Source organism: Jaculus jaculus, chromosome 3 (genome assembly GCF_020740685.1).
Source record: "Jaculus jaculus isolate mJacJac1 chromosome 3, mJacJac1.mat.Y.cur, whole genome shotgun sequence".
In the NCBI taxonomy this organism is placed as follows: domain Eukaryota; kingdom Metazoa; phylum Chordata; class Mammalia; order Rodentia; family Dipodidae; genus Jaculus; species Jaculus jaculus.
The window spans coordinates 22,263,733-22,286,689 of record NC_059104.1 but is presented as its reverse complement, the minus strand read 5'-3'; the positions used below and the strand labels follow the sequence as shown (position 1 = coordinate 22,286,689).

Below are 22,957 nucleotides of genomic sequence, written 5' to 3'. Positions count from 1 at the left end.
CTAGGTGCTGTAGATTAGTGAGACTATGTGGCTATTTTTTTTCTGTGATTGGGTAAGTTCACTGAGAATGATCTGTTCCAGGTTCAACCATTTTTCCTCAAATTTCTTTGTGTCACTTTTTCTTACTGCTATATAGAATTCCATTGTATTATCACACCTTAGTTATCCATTCTTCTAGTGATGGACTTCTGGGTTGATTCCAGCTCTTAGCTATTACGAATTGAGCTGCTTCAAACATGGTCAAGAAAATCTCTCTGGCCTGTGGTTTGAAGGTTTTAGGGTAGATGCCCAGTAAGGGAATAACTGAGTCTGTTTGTATCTCTATAGACAGCATTTTCAGGAGTCTCCATATTGCTTTCCAAAGTGGTTGTACCATCCTATAATCCCACCAATAGTGGATGAATGTTCCTGCTTCTCCACATCCTCTCCAGCATTTATTTTCCTTTGATTTTTTGATGTTTGCTATTCTTATTGGGGTAAGGTAGAATCTCATAGTTGTTTCAATTTGCATTTCTCTGATGATTAGGGATGATGAACATTTTCTTAAGTGTGTGTTTCCATTTGTATTTCTTCCTCTGTGAACTTCCTGTTCATCTCTTTGCCCCATTTTGTGAGTGGGGTGTTTGACTTCTTACTGTTTAGATTTTTGAGTTCTTTGTAGATTCTAGAGATTAGGCCTCTATCAGTTGGATAACCCACAAAAATTTTCTCTCATTCTGTGGGTAATCTATTGACTTTGCTTATTGTATGCTTGTCTGTAAAGAAACTCTTCAGTATCATAGGATCCCATTGGTTGAGTGATTGTTTAAGATCGTGAGCTACTGGCGTTTTGTTCAGGAAGTCTTTTTCCATTCCTATATCATGGAAAGTACTTCCTAAATTTTCTTCCAGTAGTATTCGAGGAAATGGATTATTTATCATTCTCAGCTGAAATCACCTGTCAGGGAAGATAATGGAAGTCGACACCTTGCATCAGAATCAGGAAGCAGAGGGACGACTAGAAGTGGGGTCAGGCTATAAATTCTCAATGTGTGCAGTGACCCATATCCTGTAAGAAATTTCTACCTCCTAAAGGTTTGATACCAGCCTACAAGAGATACAGTATCTTTGAAGAAAAATAAAAGTTATTTTATTCCATGGCCTTTGAAGTTAGAAAACCAAGAATATGATGGAAGCATTTGATAGGGGACTTCAGATATATCATAGCATTGATGCATCACAGAACGGCAGAGGCCCTCACACAATGATCCATGACAAGTGTGACCACAGCCAATATACAACAAAGGAACTTTAAATGACTCATTATTTCATGAATCTATGAAAATATATTCTTAATGTTAGGACTCTGCTGAACTGAAGACCTTTTTTTTTTTTCTGTTTAAGACTGTAACATGGAAAAAAAATGTTTATATGTTAAGTACAAAAGTGACATAAAATTTATATACAGTTGAATAACAACTATGTAAACACACCAAAATTCTATGCACAGAAATGTCTACAGGAACATTTAACATCAAAAGAGTAACAGTGGTACCATTTGGATGGCAAACTGGTTCTTTGTAAAATTCCCAAATTTTCCTTAACAAGCAATAATTATTGATTATACAACAGGGAACAACTTATTAAAAATACCTTACTGGCTGGTGGTTGAGCAGTGCAGTCAGGTGTCACACAGAAAAGCAGCGGCTTTGGCCAGTTCTTCAGGTGAGAGGCTCTTCCTGATCAACACAGCCCTGCAGTGCCAGCCGTCTTCCCCCTCCTGCCTACCTCAGTGGTGCACAGCACGTCACTTCCAGCTGCATATGTTCCATTTCTTCCCAATTCAGGAGTCAGCTCTGCTGCCACAGGGCCCACAGGTAAAGGCTGGGAGGCAGTTTTTAAAGAGCATGGTGCCTCAAGCTTTGGGCACAGATGAACTCAGATTTTCCTGTTGCCAGGCAAGCCGCTCTCTAGTTACGGATTATGCAGGTTTTCTTGTTAATCCACAGAGCCAAGCATTTTCCTGACCAGTTACTCCTAGCATGGATCTTAGGTGCTGAAAGTGGGCGGTAACAGCTCAGGCCATTGGGTTTGAAAGGGCAGCCATATGGGAAGACGTAACGACAAACGGGTGGTGTGGCACCACTTGCAGATTTCAGTCCTTGCCCTTTCAGTTTGAATAAACGAAAGTGCTTGTGATTCACAGCCTAAGTTTGCAGCTGAACAGAAACAGTGATGGTTTGATTTACCCACTAGCAGCTTTGTACTCTTGGGAGAGTCACAACCTTGATGGGCCTCGATTTCTGGATCTGCAGGGAGTGTTGCTTACATAAATGTTTGGGTGGGAACTTGTGAAATAACACACCACTCATTCTGCTCTAAGGCGGCCATGCAGAGGAAGGAAAGTTCAGGGGTCAGCTGCAGCTCTTCCCAACCTGGGCCTAGCAAGAGCCCCTTCCTCTCAAGAGAAAGTAAGAAAAACAGCTAGAAAGCAGGTATCACAGGTAAGTGGGCAGTGACATGTAATTGGCAAAGAAGCTTCAGACAAAGGGAAAACACTGGTTCCAGCACCCTGCCCCCAAATGCCACAAGCTAGGCACAGAAGCCATGCAAAAGTGACTGTCACACATACACAGGTGCAGACAGAGCATCATCAGGCAAGAGAGAGACCAATACTGTAGAAAGGGCCCCAAGTATGCTTGAGGAACACACAGGACTCATCCTAAGACCCTCACATAGCTGCCATGGAAACAGCAAACACTAGAAGCTTTGCTTCACTTAGTCTCCTGAAAGGAAAAGGTTAACAGCGAAGACTTAACACTTGCAGCAAACACTATTAGCAAAGACGTTTTTTCCCTGGGCTGCAGGATTCCCTTCCTTCAGCTGTCCTCCCAAGAAACTACAGATGACAGATATGCATACACAAAGATATGCGTATGCCTACACAATATATTTAAGTGGACACACACACTGTGCTAAAGTACAACAGAAATCAAGGGTCATATATAAAAAGGCTAAATATAACATATAACACAGGCCTAATACCAGCTCTTGGGGGAGAGCTGGGAAAGAGGGGTGCCATCTGCAGACTATGTACACAATTTGTTGTGGGCAGGGAAGGAAGGCATTAGTGTAAACTCAAAACTCATTCCACAATACTGGCCCACAGGAAAACGTGATGCGACTAAGGTACAAAAATAGACTCCTACCTTGCTTTTGAATAAACCAAGCTTGGTAGGCACACCCTCCCCCTGCAAACACTGTGGGCTTGTCTTGATGTTGGGGGATCGCACCAGGCTTCTAGCCTTTCAGCTCTTGGAACTTACCCACTAACCCCCTTCCCTCCCTTTTTAGGCTCTTGGGCCTTTTGCTACCCAACATCAGAGCTTAAGATTTGCCCAAATCACACACCCTTACAGGACTAATGGTAAAGCTTCCTCACAAGCAAAGTCCCTGTGTATCTGTCCCTTTCTGACCCCAATGCATATGAAGACTTTTTTTCTGTAAATGTTTGGCACCTAAGAAACATGATGATTGTGGGATAATGCCACAATTACACAGGGAGACTGAGTAACAAGACATGCAGGGTGAGGGCAAGGGGCACTGAGCTGCCCTAGCATCTCAAAACCAGAACTGTGGCTTCCCATGCATTATGTGGGGGGGGGGGGGGGGGGCGAGAGAAGGATATGCAGAATTGGTGACTTCACTGGCTCTCCAGCAGCAAATACATTCAAAATTGAAGGAGCCTTGAAAGCCCCACCATAACTTAATTGTGAGTCTGGTCACCCCCTTGAAGGAACCTGGTGCAGTGACAGCTGGAAAGGCTGAATCCCAACCGAATCTGCAGCCCCAGGAATCCTTCTGAAGAAGCTCAGCAAAGTCATGTTCTTCTGAGCAGATGTGCAGCACGTCCATGGGAAGGCCATGTGAAAGGAAGTTCTCAGCCCAGTCAAGTGATCCAATCCCATCATCATTTCAGTCCCCTCTGAGTTTTTCCTGCTGGCCACCATCACAGTACAGAAACAGCCACGCATTAGGGTCAGTCATCAATGGTGGGCAACCAGAAGGCCATGTTGGAACATGCGCTGGCAAAGGTCATGAACTTGGGGTTGAACTGCAAACAGGTGATGGGACCCGTGTGTTTACCATCCAGTACAGCTACTTTGATACCACTCTCCCCATTCCAGACATGGATTTTGCCATCTTCTGAACCAATCATAATAAATTGAGAGTCTGGAGTAAATGAGGCCTCCAGTGTGACGGCTTTGCTGTTAGCATAACCCCCAAATGTGTGCATGACCACTCCTTTAAATGCATCAATGAGACGGATGAAGCTGCCATTGGTGGAGATGAGTATGAGCTTGCCATCATTGCTGAACTTAAAAGTCCTGTCCACTCACACGTCAGGTCATACTGCATCTTAAAGGTTGCAGATGGTCCCTTATCAAAAGAACGAAGGTCATAAAGTTTGACCATTTCAGAGTTGACACCTGCAGCAAAAATTAACCCTTCTGGATCAAATGAACAAACCGGCTTGCCCTGTAGATGCATGAGACCCTGGCAGTTAGGAGACCGGAGATCCCAGAGTCGAATGGTCTTATCAAGAGACCCAGAAATGAAAGTGTCATACACAGGTGACATGGACAAGGCCACCACCCTTTTGCTACGTCCAGGAAAGTATCGGATGTATTTGTCGTCACGCAAGGACAAGTAGCGAATAGTATCATCTATTTTGTTAGAGCTGTAAACCACGGTGTTTGCTGCGTGAGTATATCTGATGAGATCCACGCCGTATTTTTTTTACTGTACAGGGTCCTCTTTGGTTTGCCCTCCTGGCAGTCGTAGAGCACGATGGAATCGTCGTCGCTGCTCGAGATGACCGTCTCGCCATTGGGGCTGAAGTCAAAGCAGTTAATCTTGTCCGAGTTCTCGCGGAACACCTTGGCCACGCGGAAGCTCCGCAACACGCTGTCGGTCAGCTTCATGGCGGCGGCGGGGCGGGGCGGGGGGGGGCGGGGCGGGGCGGGGCCGGGGGCGGGGGCCGGGGGCGGGGGCGGGGCCGGGGGCGGGGCCGGGGCGGGGCCGGGGCGGGGCCGGGGCGGGGCCGGGCGGGGCGGGGCGGGCGAGCGCTGCGCCGGCTCACTGTGTCCGCCATCTTGGGGCGACCAGCGAAAGCTCCCATTTTTTTTTTTTAACAAGAGAACTTTAGATAACAAAAACCAAAAATCTCAACCCAACATTTTTCATGGAAACTTGTTGCTAAATTTTTCTCTTCTGTACATTGTGCTAAATAGGATCTGGGAAGTTATAACTTTTATGAATTCAGAAAATTTGGGAACTCAAAAATTTATAAAATATAGAAATTGTGGGCTATCCTCCTATAAGAAACACCTGTTGCCTCCAAAAATTGTAGGCTATTGCCAAGGAACTTTGTTTCCCATGGGAAAGAGGTGGTAAGACCCTATAGCTGAAGACTTCCCATGTCTGAGTGGCAAAATCACACAGAAATAAAAGCTGGTTCTGAGCAGACCCTTCTCTTGTAGCCCAGCCAACTGAAAGCTGGAAAAAAGCTGTATTGTATGTAGCCTTATGGGAGACAGAAGTCATCAGTGGTGAAAACAGTGGACACTGGAAGCCTCAAATTGGCCAGACAGGCCAAATGACTGAATGAGCCCAATAGTGGCATGCCTGCTCTGGGGGAAACCAACTGCTCTCTAATTGGATTGAAGGCCCACTCTGTGGGAGGGAATACATGCCTGGTACTGAAAACCTAATCAAAAGCCTATGGCAGGAGAGGTCATGAGCCTTAGAGGTATAAAGCCTGCTTATGTCTGGATAAATGCATATATTATTCTCACCAAATTGCCCTGAAATCGCTACACTTAATATTCATACTCATTACTATTGCTACTCTCACTTCTGGTTAGAGAAGCTTCTCTTTTCAGATGGCGATGACCACTGGGATGACCCAAAGTCAACATAGTGCAGAAAAGAAGGGATGGAGGAGGGTCCAGCACTGAAACATTTCACATCCTCTAAAGCTCAGGGATCCGTTCTGGAAGAGGTAGTGGAAAGAATGTAAGAGCCAAAGGAAGGATACCACTCCTTACATACAACTGTCTGGAAAGCATCTGGCCTTAATATCCAAGACCCTCATAATAGGAGAAAAAAATGATGACATCAAATTAAAAGAGAGACTAGTGGAGAGAGGGAGGGCACATGACAGACAGGAGAGTTATGAAGAGGAAAGTGATGGAAAGGAGGGAAATGCCATGGTTTGTTGTCTGTAAGCATAGAAGTTGTCAATAAAAAATATACTATAAAAAGAAATAGTTAATATGCTATTGTTACATAATCCTCTACATTGTGATTTGATACACATCAGTAAGACTCCAAAACGTATGCATTATTTTTGCATGTGTGTGTGTGTGTTTGTGTGTGTGTGTGTGTGTGTGTGTGTGTGTGTGTGTATCCACATTTATGTGTCCATGTAGTGTCCCTTGATCTTTCCTATACTAGCATGTGCTCACCTGGGGTGCCTGGAGTTCTTCCTCCAGTTCTTTTATAAGGCAGAATATCTGATTCCAGAGCATGCAATGTTTTCATGAGTTCTGGTGAGTTTAGATTCTCCACTCCCCTATCATATTACTTTATGGATGCCAGGGGCTATTGCCAGCTGTTTATGTGAAGATTAAACTCAAGAAGTCACTTGGGCCTCCTCAGCCCCTTATGCCTGTACAGCAAGTGCCTTAACTACCGATCCATTTCCCTGGCTCACCAAATATATTAATCGCATAAGGCTTTTTTTTTTTTTTTTTTTTTTTAACAAAGAAGCTGCACTTCACCATATTCCAGTATATCCTGAAAGTATAATGGTCTTATAGGTGACCCTTGAACAATGTCTCTTTACCCCAAATATGAAAACTCTCCAACCACCACACTGAATATCATATATTAGTGAATAAAAGTAATTGAACTGTGACCTAATTCAAGGAGGGTACTGTTGCATTAAGTGGCAGATAAAATATGAGTGCTGTTCTCACGTCTACCCTGAGCACCTCTTCTAGGAAGATGGTGGTGGACACAGAGGGGACTCACAATTCATTAAAGCAGAGAATCAGAGGCTGCTGAGAGCTCAATGCTAAAGGAGACTTCTGACACGCCCTAGGAGGCTCAGCTAACACTGTGGGAGAGTAGGCAGAAGGAGTGTAATTGCCACAGGGAGAGGAAGTATAGTCTCAGGCATTTCCCGCTGCTCTCCACAGAGATTGACTGATTCTTTCATAATCCCACAGTGAATACTGTAACCCCACTGAAGAAGCCTTCAATGAAGTGGGGACAGAGCAGACTATAACTAAAGGGAATATGAGCAATAGGTATTATGTTCATACAATATTATTTTTCTTGGGGATATATTAATAAGCATCCATCAATCTCACATAGGGTATCTAAGCAAGGTCACAAAAATTCAACCAAATTCCACCTAGGTGAACTGGGGATTCTCTTGAGCTAACAGCATGAAAGAATGTTTTCTTACAGGAACACAGGTTTCATCCACAAAATGGTGTCATTACAGTAAAGTCTCACTCCATCACAGGTGATGTCATTAAAGCTGTATTTGGAGTCCATTTGCATTTTTAAATTCACTTCTTGTATATTCCAGCACCTCCCAAAGCCATTTGCATCTAAATGGTGGAGTATGACTGACTAATATTTAGAATGCCAGGTGAGACTCCTGTGATTCTGCCCAATTTATTTATTTATTTGGCTTTTCGACATAGGTTCTCACTGTATTCCAGATTGACCTGGAATTCACTATGTAATATCAGGGTGGCCATGGACATATATGACTATGCTCAGCTTCTTACTCCTTTTAATACAGATGTAGTTATAACTGTATTGTTTTGCTCTTTTAGTTGCCATGGATGCATAGCCAAGGCACTCTCAACCATCAAATGCTAATAGGGTAAACATGTTATACCCAGTGGAAAAAAGCCGCATAACAACAGATGTTTATGTTCATAATCATCTAATACTCCAAACTGAAATATGTGATCTTTTATAGCAATTAATAAGTGAAGAATAAAACCTGAGCACTAAATACTATAGAAATTCATTAATAGTGTTTTAAATACATGGATGAAAAATAAAAATTCAAGTAAAGCATTTTGGTTAAACTAATATCATTACACAAACAATTCTATATATTTTGCTTTATTGCAAGCACATCAGACTTTTAATTTATCTAAACTTTGATCTTATCACAAACTATAATTTTCTCATGTTCCTTTATTCTTAACTAATGTTATCTTTTCATAAACTGTTTCATTCTATGAGACATGTTTAGTTTTCCCTACAATCATTTGTGTGTGTAGGCAGAACGTACTGCAGCTAGATAGGAATTTTTAATCAAAGAGCTTCATGTATTTATCTTTAATGTAATTTTAGGATATGGAAGAGAGCACCATGTGAGATTAGCAGTGATATATCTTCATTAAAGATTGTTGAGAAAACTACTATAATTTCACATTTGCACACATATCATTAAGTTGGAAAGAAAACCAGTAAGGCATAATTTGTTATTTTTGATGGATGTATGAAACCTGTAATTAGAAGAGGAAAACAGTATTTGGTTTCTTTTAGACAGGGGAATTAAATACAAAAGTGATTTTTATATCTCTTGTGTTTTAATTAGTATCTGCGCTATTAGTATTGAATTTTAATAATTCTTTAAATTGTAGATCTTCCATTCGGAGTGACTTTAATTAACTACTTTTCATAAAACTACTCAATGTGTCTTTCAAAATGTTATCACAGCTTATTTTAAATCTTTTGAATTTTGACAGTCCATCCAGACTAATCAGAGAGCAGTCAGTTTTCAACCCAAACATGCTTATGTATTGCATAGCCAAATTTTTCAACTCATTTTTTTTTCATGTACACATTCATTGTCATGATCCCCAAATCTTCTTAGACTAAATTTCCTTGAAGTAATAATACATGCTTTGCATTTATAATGTAAAATCTTGAAACCTAAATAAAGGACACTCAGCACATACCAAAGCAGAAACCCATAGGCCCCTGATAGCTCATCACTGAAGTAGAGCATAAGAAGCAGAAGTAGAAATTGGGCTGGAAAGTCTGTAAGAGCCACAGGCTGGGATGTCACGCCCAGAGACTGCTGTTCCCACAACACATAACCACAACCTTATGGGGAATGCTAACAACCCCAGTGAGGAGGGTCCCCTGTGGAATGGGGGCAGGGAGGAGGGAAAACATTGTACCAATGCATGATGTTAACTCATTCATAAGAAAGGATAATAAAACTCCTTTTTACCTGTAGTTGTTTGTGGATATTTAAAGAATCTGTATGTGTGTTGGCATCTTAGCGCCTCTTTGCACTGCAAATAGAATGCCAGATGTTTGTGCTATTTTTTGCTCCAGGCCTTTTGTGGCTGGCTGGGGAATCAAGCCTGGGCTGGCAGGCTTTGCTAGTGCCTTTAACTGCACCCCAGGCCCTGTTGGTAAGTTTTCTACTTGAGTTACAACTTAAATAATGAGATATAAAGTGACTACCACAAATGCGTTTAATTGTTGAGGACAGGGCAAGTTAGAGAAATGTTTATACATATATATTTGTACATGAACACACATTCTATCAGAAGGGGAAATAACTTGTAAATATTGTTTCTGCAGCTGTACCAAATTACACCTAGTTGAAAGTACCTTCAACATTTTACTCATTTTGCTCACCTTTTTCCTTTGAATGAAACTAAGTTAGCTGTGATTCATGACCTGCTGAGGTAGTCCAAGCAGAATATATACAGACCCAGTCACATTTCATCAATCTTGGTAACTATAGTTTCCCATTGATTGTAATCACAGGATATGGGAGTATTACACACAAGATTTTCTGCATCAAACATCCTCCTCCTTACCCCTGCTGCTATGTAGTCTTTCCAGTCTACCTCAGTTGTTCAGATCAATTCCCTTTCTTTGATGACTAGTTCACAAACATGGATAACCCCTGTGTCCATGTCAGCTTCAATTTCTATGTAAATGGAAACATTGTTAGCACGCACCATGAGAGGTCCTCCACTTGGAAAAAAGAAAAACAAATATTCCCATACGATCAGAGCCGGATGTTTCAGAGACAGGAAACCAAGATTTTTCCACTCGATTACTCAGAGTAATAGCAATAAAAGCCCATCTAATTTCCACCTCTTGACTTCTAGATCTGTGAATTTTGGCCATAAGAGACAGAGGACTCTAAATTGCTTAGATTTAGTGAAAATATCACATCTTGGGCAACATCTATCCAATTTTTCAAACTATTGGTCTCATGTTGTCAAATGACCCAGTCTGCAAGCAGCCATTAGAAAATATTATTAGAAAATATTTTTCAAGATGATGGATAAAATGGTAAGACCAATAAATTCCATGAGTATGAGATCATTTCCACAAACCATTTGCTTTACGATGAATTCCAAGGTCCAAGGCAATATTATATATAATAGTATGTAAGGAAATAAGTCACTGTGTGTGACCACGGATAGTTATTTTGACAGAAACATTGAGGGAAAAAGAACAGATCCTTTACAGAAAACAGGTGCGCCTCCTTTAGTGAGTATAACTTCTCCCATCATCTAATAGAGTTTCTACGACAGAACTTCCTGAGTGCATCAGCTGACCACCGTCTATGTGTCTGGTAGCCTTGGAGAACTGAGTCTGTGTTGAACCCCAGTTATCCAGATAGGACACACACTTGGCAGTGGCAAAAGCCACATTCATCTTGGTGCCCTGGAACTCGAAACCCTTAGCACATGTTCCTTCTACATCCCTGACAATATGGGCACTTTGTTACTAAGAGTATTGGACCTTGATGGAAAGTGAATTGCTGAAAGACACAGAACAGGGTATCACAGGCTTGCAGTTTTTAGAGTTGCTTTTGGTGAGCTTGAACATGGTATGCCTACCTTCACATCCTGTGCATCTGAGTTCTATCCACAGAGTTCTATGTTGCAACTTTTTAACTGAGTTCACTTCAAGTCTCTGACAAGTCAAATGGCTTGTTACAGTTCACATATCAACACATATCTCCATGTAGCCTCTGCTTCCAGGTGAATATAGCTTTAAAATTTTGTCACTAAGATAATTTCCAATTTGGCTCTTTTACTTAAGAATCACCTTTGTCTGGGACGGTAGAAGTACTACTACATTCTACGTATGGCATACATTCAACATGGCATACGAAACCATGTGCCAACCAAACTCGTGTGTTCTTTCTCAAATGGCTCAGTGGAATTCCACATAAACCCATTCCAGAAAATGGAATATATACATACATACATACATACATATATATATGTGTGTGTGTGTGTGTGTGTGTGTGTGTGTGTGTGTGTGTGTATGGATGTATATATGTATATGTATGGATGTATGTATGTGTATGTATGGATGTATGTGTGTGTGTGTGTGTGTGTGTGTGTATATGTGTGTATATATATATATATATATATTTATATATATATATCCCATGAACTATTGGGCTACTTATTCTGCATTTGCTGGAGTCTGAAAAATGTGGCATATTTCTGCTTATACATACATTTCCTTTTGAATATAGGTTGTTTTGTTTTACTAATGGTGGCTTGTTTATAGAAATATCTCACATTTCATAAAGGAACTTAATAGGAATGTGATGGCTTACGTACATATATTATGAAAACATTATATTCTTAAGCCAGGCATGGTGACGCATGCCTTTAATCCCAGCACTCGGGAGGCAGAGGTAAGGCTGATTGCCGTGAATTCGAGGCCACCGTGAGACTACATAGTGAATTAGAGGTCAGCCTGAACTAGAAGTGAAACCCTACCTCGAAAAACCAAAAGTAAACAAACAAAAACAAAACAAAACATCATATTCTTGTAAGATATGTAATTGTAGGGAGCTGGGTGGACAGACATCAAATTCTGTCATGAAAACTTCAAATAACATCTACCTCCTTCCTGAGATTTGAAATATGACAAATCTGCTTGCTCATTTGACCCATGAGAGGAAATGTTCATGGATACTTAGAACATTTAAAGACTTTATAAAATCAGATAAAATCAGTCCCTATCTTATATTGATAATAATTCTCCTTAAGTCTTCAAAACCTATGTTCCTCTGCTCAGGTCAAACAGATATATGAAATGGGTATTTACTGCAAATAATTATACTTAGACCTTTTGCAGTACTTCACGAATGCACAAACTTTCAATTTCCATTTGGCCTTTGCTTTTATTAGGAACCCTAAGGACCTATACTTAAATATATATATTTAAGTATATATATATATATATATATATATATATATATATATATATATTATATATATATATATATATTTGAGAGAGAGAGAGAGAGACGGTATGGTTACAAGCCTTCCTGCCACTTCAAATAAACTCCAGACACATGCACTGCTTTGTCCATTTTGCTTTATGTATCGGAATCAAACCTGGGCCATCAGGCTTTGCAAGCAAGTGTCTATCTACTCAGCCATCCCTTTAGCCTGGACCTGCATTTTATTCTCAAGGGATCAACATATAGGCACTACCAAGTTTTGAGTTGTTTTGCCTTAATATGTTGAATTATGCATTCAAAAAATCTGGGGAATAGTCTTGGGGAAACAGTGTGCCAAATCTGAGATAACAACGATGACAAAATTTTAGTGATGTTCTGGTTCTCCTCAGCCAAGTAGCCTTTAGAGACTTGTTGGTTCTTAATAGAATTAGTATTTATCGAGTATTTAACTAGTTCTTCACTTGAATTCTATCTTCCTTTCCTTCATTTACTAACATCCTTAATAAATGGCAGCAAGTTCCTTGGGAATGACTGGGATATGTTAGAAGTATTAATTGCCCATTGTCTGTTGGCTACTTTCACAAGAAGATTCTCTGTTCTTTTCATTTAAGAAGCTTGCAGTCTATGAACTGTCACAAGTCAGAGGGATTGTGATTCTCTGGTAAGATGATCTCAGACATATTTGTATTCACTGGACTCAGAAATATTTCACTTTTCCAAGTTAAGGAAGTGTTTCATAAGTACATCTGCTGAGATCTACCTTATTATCAATCAAATATGGTCGCTAGGAGTCATATTGCTCTAATTACTGTATTAACAGTGATAGCCATTAAAATGATTATCCTCATGAGTTATATTTAATGTTTTATTTGCTTATTTATTTGAGAGAGATCAAGGCAAAGAGAGAGAGAGAGGAGGAAATGCCAGGTCCTCAGGCCACTGCAAAGGAACTTCAGATGCATGTGCCATCATGTGCACCTGGTTTCCATGGGTTCTGGGGAACTGAGCCTGGATCCTTTGTCTTGGCAAGTGCCTTAACTGCTAATCCATCTCTGCAGCATCTTAATTAATACATTTAATTTCGGACTGGAGAGATGGCTTAGCAGTTAAGCACTTGCCTATGAAGCCTAAGGATTCTGGTTCAAGGCTTGATTCTCCAGGACCCACGTTAGCCAGATGCTCAAGGGGGCGCATGTGTCTGGAGTTCTTAAATATATATATATATATATATGATCTTATTTGGTGTTTGAAGTCACTAAAGTTTGATATGCCAAATTTGAGGGCCAAGTTGAATGCTAACATTCTTTTTTAAAAAAATAATTTTTTTTTTTATTTATTTGAGAGAGAAAGAAAGTGAGAAAGACAGAGAGCAAGAGCAAGGAGAGAGAGAGAGAATGGGCATGCCAGATTCACTAGCCACAGCAAGCGAACTCTAGATGCATGTACACATTTGCACATCTGGCTTATGTGGGTCCTAGGGAATCTAACTTGGATTCTTTGACTTTGCAGGCTAGTGTCTTAACACCTAAGCCATCTCTCCAGCCCGAATGCTAACATTCTTAACCAATAATACTAGCCTGCAGGGGGAGATAATCACAACACTTTCCAGATATTTGAGCTCTTTCTATAACACATTCATCACAGCTCAGTGAATATTTCTGGAAGGCAAAGGGAAGATAGCATAGATGTGAGCCCACTCTAAAACTGGAGGGATCCTGAGAATTTTGAAAATATTTCTTTTCACTACTTGTGTCTGATATTTTCATTTAAAGTAGGCTACATTTAGATTCTCACTTCACTCTAGTAAATTTTCTATCCAGACATTTATTATTCAGTAAATAGACAAGCAAGCAAAAAAAGACACAAAACCTAACACTTTGTTATAAGCATCTTGACTTAATGAGCCCATGTATACAAAGTGGGCAGGCTGCAAATTGACATTCCTTCTCAATCCCTCAAACACTCTGTAGTTAGGTGAAATGTGTAAAAGTCATGTAGTATGTTTTGGTGTGTGTTACATATCCTTGTTACTGTCATGTCTTAAAACAACAGTAGTGAGAATATTTCTTGAGATGAAACTGTGATAATTTGTAATCTTTGATCATAATCATCTGCGATCTTCAGGCAATAGAGACTCTCTTAGGAATTCGTGATGGAAATTTTTTTTTTTTTTCTACTGGCACTGTAGACTTTAAGAGTCCATGCCAACTACATTAGAATTTTTTTACATGCATCAAGATTCCTCTAATCAGTACTATACACTTATTATTATAAATATATCTTAATGATTTGAAAATCCAATTTGTACCTAATTCAGCTATATGGATCAGGTAATTCTATGCTGGATTGTTTTTGCTTTTATTTATTTATTTATTTGACAGCAACAGACAGAGACAGAGGCTGATAGAGAGAAATAGAGAGAATGGGTGTGCCAGGGCCTCTAGCCACTGCAAATGAACTCCAGGCTCATGTTCCCCCACCCCATCTGGCTAAGGTGGGTCCTGGGGAAATGAGCCTCAAACCGGGGTCCTTAGGCTTCACAGGCAAGCACTTAACCACTAAGCCATCTCTCCAGCCCTCTATGCTGGACTTGTATATGCCATTGTGCTATGGCTTTGGGGAATGATGGCTTCTTTCACACAGCCACAGGCTGCTTCATTTCTCTATGTGGACTTTCAGCTGGAATCCGAATCGCTGAGCCCAGCTTTGCATTGCATCTAGTTCTCTCGTCCACTCAGTCATTCCACACAATTGTGCCTCATTTTATTGAGCTTCTCTCTGGGAAAAGAATGTAGCTGGGCCAAAACCTTGTTCTGTATAGACATTACATTATACCTCAAGGCAGGTGCGATTATTTACATACAGCATATATGCCAATGCCCCTCTAGGAATGCAGACAGTGATTTAGACAAACAGCTCCAAGGAATGAAGAGCAATTCACGTAACTTAATAAGGTTCTGTTTGATGGTATTCCTTCTTTCGGCACAACCCCCTTCAGTTAGTGTTCAATCACTGAAGCAGAGCGGGTGCACTTTTACTCTATTTCTTTATGCTTGATGATAAAGTTTGGAATTTCCAGAGCGACAGGAAGGAAAAAATCTTGTATATCTTATTCTCTGAAATGGATTTAATTAGTGCACAATGAAGTAGTGCTTCTTCCACAGTGTTGCAGTTAGGATTGCATCACTGGTAGAAATCACCCAACTAAGTGCAGCTTGTGGAAAAAAGGTTTACTTTGGCTTACAGGCTTGAGGGGAAGCTCCACAATGGCAGGGGGAAACCATGGCATGGGCAGAGGGTGGACATCATGCCCTGGCCAACATAAGGTGGATAGTAGCTATAGGAGAGTGTGCAAAACACTGGCAGGGAGACACTGGATATAACACCCACAAGCCCACCCCCACAATACACTGCCTCCTGGTGGTGTTAATTCCCAAATCTCCATCAGCTCGGAACCTACCATTCAGAATGCCTACGTTTATGGGTGACAGCTGAATTAAACCACCACACATGGTATCCACAAATAATTTCATATCAATATTGAAAATATTCACCTTTTTATTTTAACTGAAATACATACACCCATGAGAAACTATTATTTTTCATGATGCTGTTATGTAAATGATATATTCTCCAATTCTGAATACATTATTACATTCCAAACTCAAGATTCCTGCTCTATAGTAACATTAAGTCTCTACTATGTACCTTCCAATACTTTTCTACTCTTAGTTTTATTATTATTATATATGTATACAAATGTGTTCTGTGTATTGTACATGCCTATTATTATGTGTCTATGAATTGCATTTTCATATGCCAACAAGAAATAACATGGTATAGTTTTATGATTTGTCATTTCATATGAACTTCAATTTGATGGACCAAAGCACACGTACACCTCCTTCTGAGTTGCCCCTTCACAGCTGGCAGGTATGTGGAGTGATGAACTAAGCTACTGTCAAAATTACAGAGCATGCATAAGCAAGCAAAGCAAGAAATGTGGAAGCTTTGCTGCAGGCCATAGATGAATTTTCAAAAGTGTTGGATTTCGTCAGGTAAAATGTTTGTGAAATTATGAAAAAAATAAGAGATAAGGTGATTTCATAGTTAGTGCCGTTTCAATATATTCACTCATTAAGTAAAAATTCTAGCATGTTGGAGGACGGGGAGCTGACCAATGGCACTTAGAAGGTAGGAGGGATGTAGTAATCACTTAAGCAAAGGAAAGGGTTATGATAAATATGGAAGTCAACATGTCAGAATTAAAGACATGTCAAAATAAATTATTCATGCACTTTTCCTGTCATAGTGTTTGTTGCAGCCAGCTTCATGTTGCTGGGATGAACATCCAACCCAGACACAGTTTATAGGATGCAGGGTTCATTTCAGCTTACAGATCCAAGGGGAAGTTCCAGCCAAGCACCTGGAAATCCAAGATACAAGCTTGAATAAACCATCTGAGTCTATGTGGCATAGAGTGGGGGGCATACATTGAAAGTATCCCAGTGTTTCTTTCCTCTTATAAGTAACAGTATTCCCATTTTATACTTGGTGAAATTGAATAAATGAGTATTTATTTTACAAATAGCTGAGACATTAATAAAAATAGAAGTTGCTTAATTAAAGATTACAGAGCCTTAATAATTGTGTTTGGGAATAGAGATGAGAAAAATTTTATTTACTTAATACAGACACTCATTTTTTTCTCACTCTCAAGCATGATACATGCCAATTGAATAGGCTATACTTATGTCAGAACCAGCCATAGTACTGAGCAATTAAACTAAGTTATTTTTTGTTTTTTCGTTTCTTATTCAATCACAACTTCTTTAAAATATTTATAGAAACCAAGTAAAAACAAAAACAAAAAAAGTGAGTAAAAATAGTAGAATTATTATGATCAGGTGCATAATGGCTAAGCAATACTATTTTGCTTTCATACAGTCATTTCACAATATTTTACAGATTTTCAAACTTATAGACAAACCTATATATTTACAGGCATTGTGCAAATTTCCTTCTTAACATATTAATAAAAAGAACTACCTCTCCCATGTTTTCTGCTATAGTTAATCCACTGGAATCAATGATGCCCTTGAAACAGTTGGAAACTGGTACCAGGGGAAATCACAGTTCTATCAAAGTAGACTGATGAAAGCAAGAGGGGCTAGTGTACTGAGGACACAGAGAAGCACCGTAGGAAGCCAGTAACATAGCTCCCTACTGAGGAGCAGTGAGACCACCCTCACTCACGCCATGGTGCTATCTGCCTGCCTGGGAGCAACTCCATGTGAACAAACACCCCATGCTGTGAGCGAAAGAGGCTCTGCTTAAAGAGGCACCCTGAGAGCTACAGTGTGATTACTGAACCCACTGCCAGCCTCTTTCTCTCTTTCTCTTTTCCTCCCTCCCTCCTTTGTTCCCATCCTTGTATATATGTCTCCTATATACCTCCGTCTAGACATATCTATGTCTACATGTCTCTCTATTTAAAGAGATAAAGCAAACATTAATGTATGACAAAGCATTCTGTTATAATTAAGACCTTATAGGTAATTATAAGTGATAAATATTTTAGAAATCTGTAAAATAATCATTAATGTTAATAATCCTTGTGGTTTATTTTACTCTTCTCTGCATTATAACATATTCTGATTTATGTATGTATCTCATTGCATTGAAAAATGATATGTTTTAATATTGTATGCTAATGTAGTTTGTCATCTAAAATATATGCTTTAAATACCTCAAAATATACTTGGATATACAAACTTCTATATCTAAATAATGCTGTATATATACATATATATGTGTATATACACACACGTGTGTGTGTGTGTGTGTGTGTGTGTGTGTGTGTGTATTGATACATGTGTAAGATATGTGTGCATTTGTGTGTATTGTAAGAAAAGTCCAGTAAGGTGCTGAGTTATTCTCTTTACCACTGCATTTTCCATCTTTTGCCATTTATTTCTCCCCGTCTCTCTCTTCTCATGGAGTCTCACCTATAAAAATATTACTGTGTATATATTTAATTTGTAATGATGTGTGTGTATGTGTGTTTGGTCTACTATCATCAAGCACACAGGTCAATGATCAGCGAGAATCAGCCTTAGATTCCTGTTTTTTGTCAGAATATTTGCCCAGTGCTTGAAGCATGGCTTCTCTTAATAGCGAAAAAAAAAATTTATATATATATATATATATATATATATATATATATATATTTAATGCTTCGAAGATTATTGCCCTTCAAGACACAGAAATCTCTACCTGTAACTTTTTACTGTTTCTTGTTTTATTGTGGTCATATTTTCTGGTTCGGGACTTTGGCCACTACACTAACAATGTCCACTGTATGACAAGGATTACAAGCTCCTGGAGTGGTTCATGCAGCCATGTTTCTGCTATGTTTTGAGGCTTTTGTGATAGAGATGAAGTTGTACACCATATCAATTTCTCATCTATGCTCATTGGGTTTTAGGTATGGCATGAGTACATGTCTTCTTATGCTTCCAACTCCTCATTTCTTTCCCTGTATGAAAGATGGAAAAATTTTCTAGACATATTCAGACACCAGAGCCTTACAAGCTATACTCACAATCTCAAACTTTTTTCTTAATTATGCATGATTATTCTCTTTTCTTCTCTCATTTTTGAAAATAGTAATTTGTCAATAATTACGTTATTTTACAAATTTAATTGCATTTACTTCACTGACTTTAAATCAGCTTTGAAGAGTATTTCTACAAATTACTATTTGCAATATAAATTAGGTTTATATTATATTTAAGACAATGAGCCAAAACCACTTAGGTTGTCACTGAAGGATTTATGTTGAAAGACAAGCTTATGTTGTTATGTTCTAAATTTATTTTACTTTGTTATTTTAATGTTATCAAATGTATAAACAATAAACAATGTATTTACATAAATATATGTAATTCTCATGGTGTTTATTTAAGGACAGATACTATTTAAAAAAATAATACAAGTGAATAATTTCAAAATCTCTAGAATCAAGTACTTAGTAAGCAAAGTAAATTATTTTTAAAATGCAGGACATAGTCTGTTAGTATTATAGATATGAAACATTATCCATATATTCAAATTGTTATCTTATTTAAATATTATTTCATAATTAAAAATTTCTTTTCAATAACAATTTTATGGATTTAACCTAAAAACTTAATTCTCAACTGGGAACTCAGCTAATATAAACATATTATCTTTTCTGATTGTTTTCACCAATATGTGAGAGACAAGGTCTCACACTGTATCTCAAGGAGGCCTGGAACTCACAGTTATCTTCCTGGTTCAGCCTCCCAAGTCCTGGAAATTATAAGAATGTCTCATGACTCCTAGCTATTAGTTGATTCTATGTGAGATGTCTATATTATTTGTAATTCTCATGTGCTACTTGGGACTGTAACTAATTTTAAATAAACCAAATAATTAAGTAATTGATATAGATACATCAGTCTGTATTATTAACACAAGGAGTATGTATGCATAAGTCAATATTCTTACTGTAGCTGTGGCAAAAATATTACATTTCCCTATTCCTCTCTAAGCAAATTTTCTAAAATTGGAAATGTGGGTTAATAATTTAATCATACAAGTTATATTATCACTGTCTACATGGTGAAAATAAGAGAGAGTTTTATTTGTCGAGTGGTGTATATTTAAATACAAATAAGTAAGAGTTATGTCTTCTAACAAATCTTTGTCTTGTATGGCTGATGAATTTTTTTTAATATATTTTTTAATTTTTATTTTATTTATTTATTTGAGAGCGACAGACAGAGAGAAAGACAGATAGAGGGGGAGAGAGAGAATGGGCGCACCAGGGCTTCCAGCCTCTGCAAACGAACTCCAGACGCGTGCGCCCCCTTGTGCATCTGGCTAACGTGGGACCTGGGGAACCGAGCCTTGAACCGGGGTCCTTAGGCTTCACAGGCAAGCACTTAACCGCTAAACCATCTCTCCAGCCCTGGCTGATGAATTTTTGAAGGTGTGAGTTATTAATGAACACACTAGGAACACACTGATAATTGCAAAGTATAAAGGAATTCTCAAAAAAAAAAAATAAAGGGTATGCACATGTGTGTGTGAAGGTCTTGATTTCATAGGTAGCACGATTAAAAACCACTTTATTTTATAGCAAGTGTCACATGTTTCATTCCAGTGCCTGAAACAGAGATGAGGTCTATGCTAAGCGGACTCTAGAGAAGGCAGCGAGGGAGGGTATTATTCCATAATACATCTAAGGTGATTTGTTTACCACCCACATCCAGCTCTATTTACTGAGAATTATTTGCAGTAAATAATACATCTTTGATTGTGACTTAAAGCAGGAGACATATTATGCACTATGTCCTGATTTACAGAGCACAGTGTCAAACTTTGTAATGGCTCAAGTTTTTCTGAATTATTTTTAAAACCAATCTTACTCCACCTCGGCAATGATACCCTGAGGGTGCACTGACTTTAGGTTCTCATTACATCCACTTTATTTTTTCATTCCTATGCTTACAGACATATATCCTGCAAATGCAGAAATGTGAATTTAATCCGATGTAATGCAGTATCTTTTAAAGAGATAGCCCATATCTAACACCTGTCAGCTCATCAATGTTTGGTCTGCTTTCTACAAATTACTACATATATCATTCCTGACACCTGGGATGATGTGGAGAATAAACACAATCTGTAAATATTGTAAAATTCACAAGCAAAACACACTCAGTAGAGAACATGATCTAAGACTTTGTGGTTTTTTTTTTTAAAAACTTTTTCAAATGCTTAAAAGATTATTAAAAGATTACATATTTCACGCATTAAATTAAAATATAAAGTCTTTGGGCTGGAGAGATGGCTTTCTCATTAAGGCACTTGCCTGCAAAGGCTAAGGATTCAGGTTTAATATTCCAGGACCCATGTAAGCCAGATGCACATGGTGGTACACGTCTGCAGTGGCTAGAGGCCTTGGAATGCCCACTCTCTCATTTTCTCTCTGTCTCTTTTTGTAACAAATAAATAAAATATTTAAAAATATATAAAATCTATAGACACATAAATATATTACTGTACTTCCATAAGATCAGAATGATGACATAATCACTTCATTAGCCTCGGGGAAAAATAAATGTATATCCATTAGAGGTGGATATTAGAAAAGAAACTTTATTACATTTTGTTTTACAATAGTTCTTAGTTTATGAGTTCCCTAAAAGAATTTTGGCAATCTTCATAGTTTATTATACTTCACTTTAATAATTTTTTTCAATAAAGCCAGAATAAAAGGTCAAATATGTGTGTATATAATTTAAAAGTAAATAAATAAAATACCTATTCTCTGGTATGAGGGGAAAAAAATAAAGTATGGGACATGGAACTTCCCTATCTATAATTGAATGAAAAAATAAATTTTCCTTCTTTTCTAGATGGAAAGACCTAAACATTCCTGTACTGATGACAAGAAGATATATTAAGAGGGAAGAGTGAGATTTCACACAGAGAAACAGATTCTTATCAGGTCTTCCTATGATGCAAGGGTATAAAGACATAAAATCTAGTATGTTACTAGCTCAGATGAAGGAAAGGATTTGGAGCACGTCAACATGGCAAAGTGTAGGACAGTAGGTAGAATACTGTAGCCAGGCACCAAGGATGGAAATGAAAGCCCGGCACCCAGCATACACCATTAAATAGGACAGCTGTCTATGGAAAATACACTGAGAGAACAGAGTGGGGTCTTTTGTGATCTTTAACACTTAGGGAAAGGAAATGTGATAACCTATCAAACATGACCGATATCTGTCCAAGCAACACATGGTCTAACCAACTTATCAGCAAATAACCTGCCCTGATGCTCACACAATGCAATAGTGGTGCACAGCCATGATGGAAAGCCAACTGCTCTTGATTTGGCTGACTGATCCAATCAGTGGAACGGAACTCATAGCTGGAGCTGGGAAACAATTAAGAACCATATCCAAAAATGAGCCAACTCTCCATTATCAAGCTACCACCAATGGTGGGCTACAAGAGGGCCTACACCTATTAAATTCTCTAAAAAATTACATAAGGGTTATCCCATTTATCTGGTACTAACTTTATTCTCTTTTCAAGAATCTGCTTCTCTTTTACAGATAGATGCAAATCCTAAGGAGAGAACTGCCCCATCATACCTCAAAATGGCCCCAGCTGAAACTAAAAATAATGGGTGAAACAAGCAAGGGTGCGTTTTTCTTGGTGAATCTGGTACCATTACAAGGATGAAGGAGACCAACACAAAGAATAATAAACTCCTACCAAATCAGATATCCAGAGACACAGAGGCTCCCAACACCTCATCACTGAAGCAGACCCAAAATGAACCCAAGATGGCTCAAGGAAATTTTACAGAATTGGGGGTGGAAAGAATGTCAGAGCCACAGGTTGGGTCATGATATGCAGAGACATTTCTCCTACCCATAAATGTGGCCTAACTCCACAATGCATGACCCATATTCTTCAACAGGTGGGTCCAAGGGGAGGGGGTAGGACAAGGAAGGGGCTAACAATGGTACCAACTTGGCTGTATTCACTGAGTATGAAACTAGATAATAATAATAATAATAAAAC

At 38.8% G+C, this 22,957-nt stretch overlaps 1 pseudogene; it reads right to left on the bottom strand.

Moving 5' to 3' along the window:
* Positions 1 to 2,477: 2,477 nt before the first annotated feature.
* Positions 2,478 to 4,964, bottom strand: LOC123459521 (annotated as a pseudogene).
* Positions 4,965 to 22,957: the final 17,993 nt, after the last annotated feature.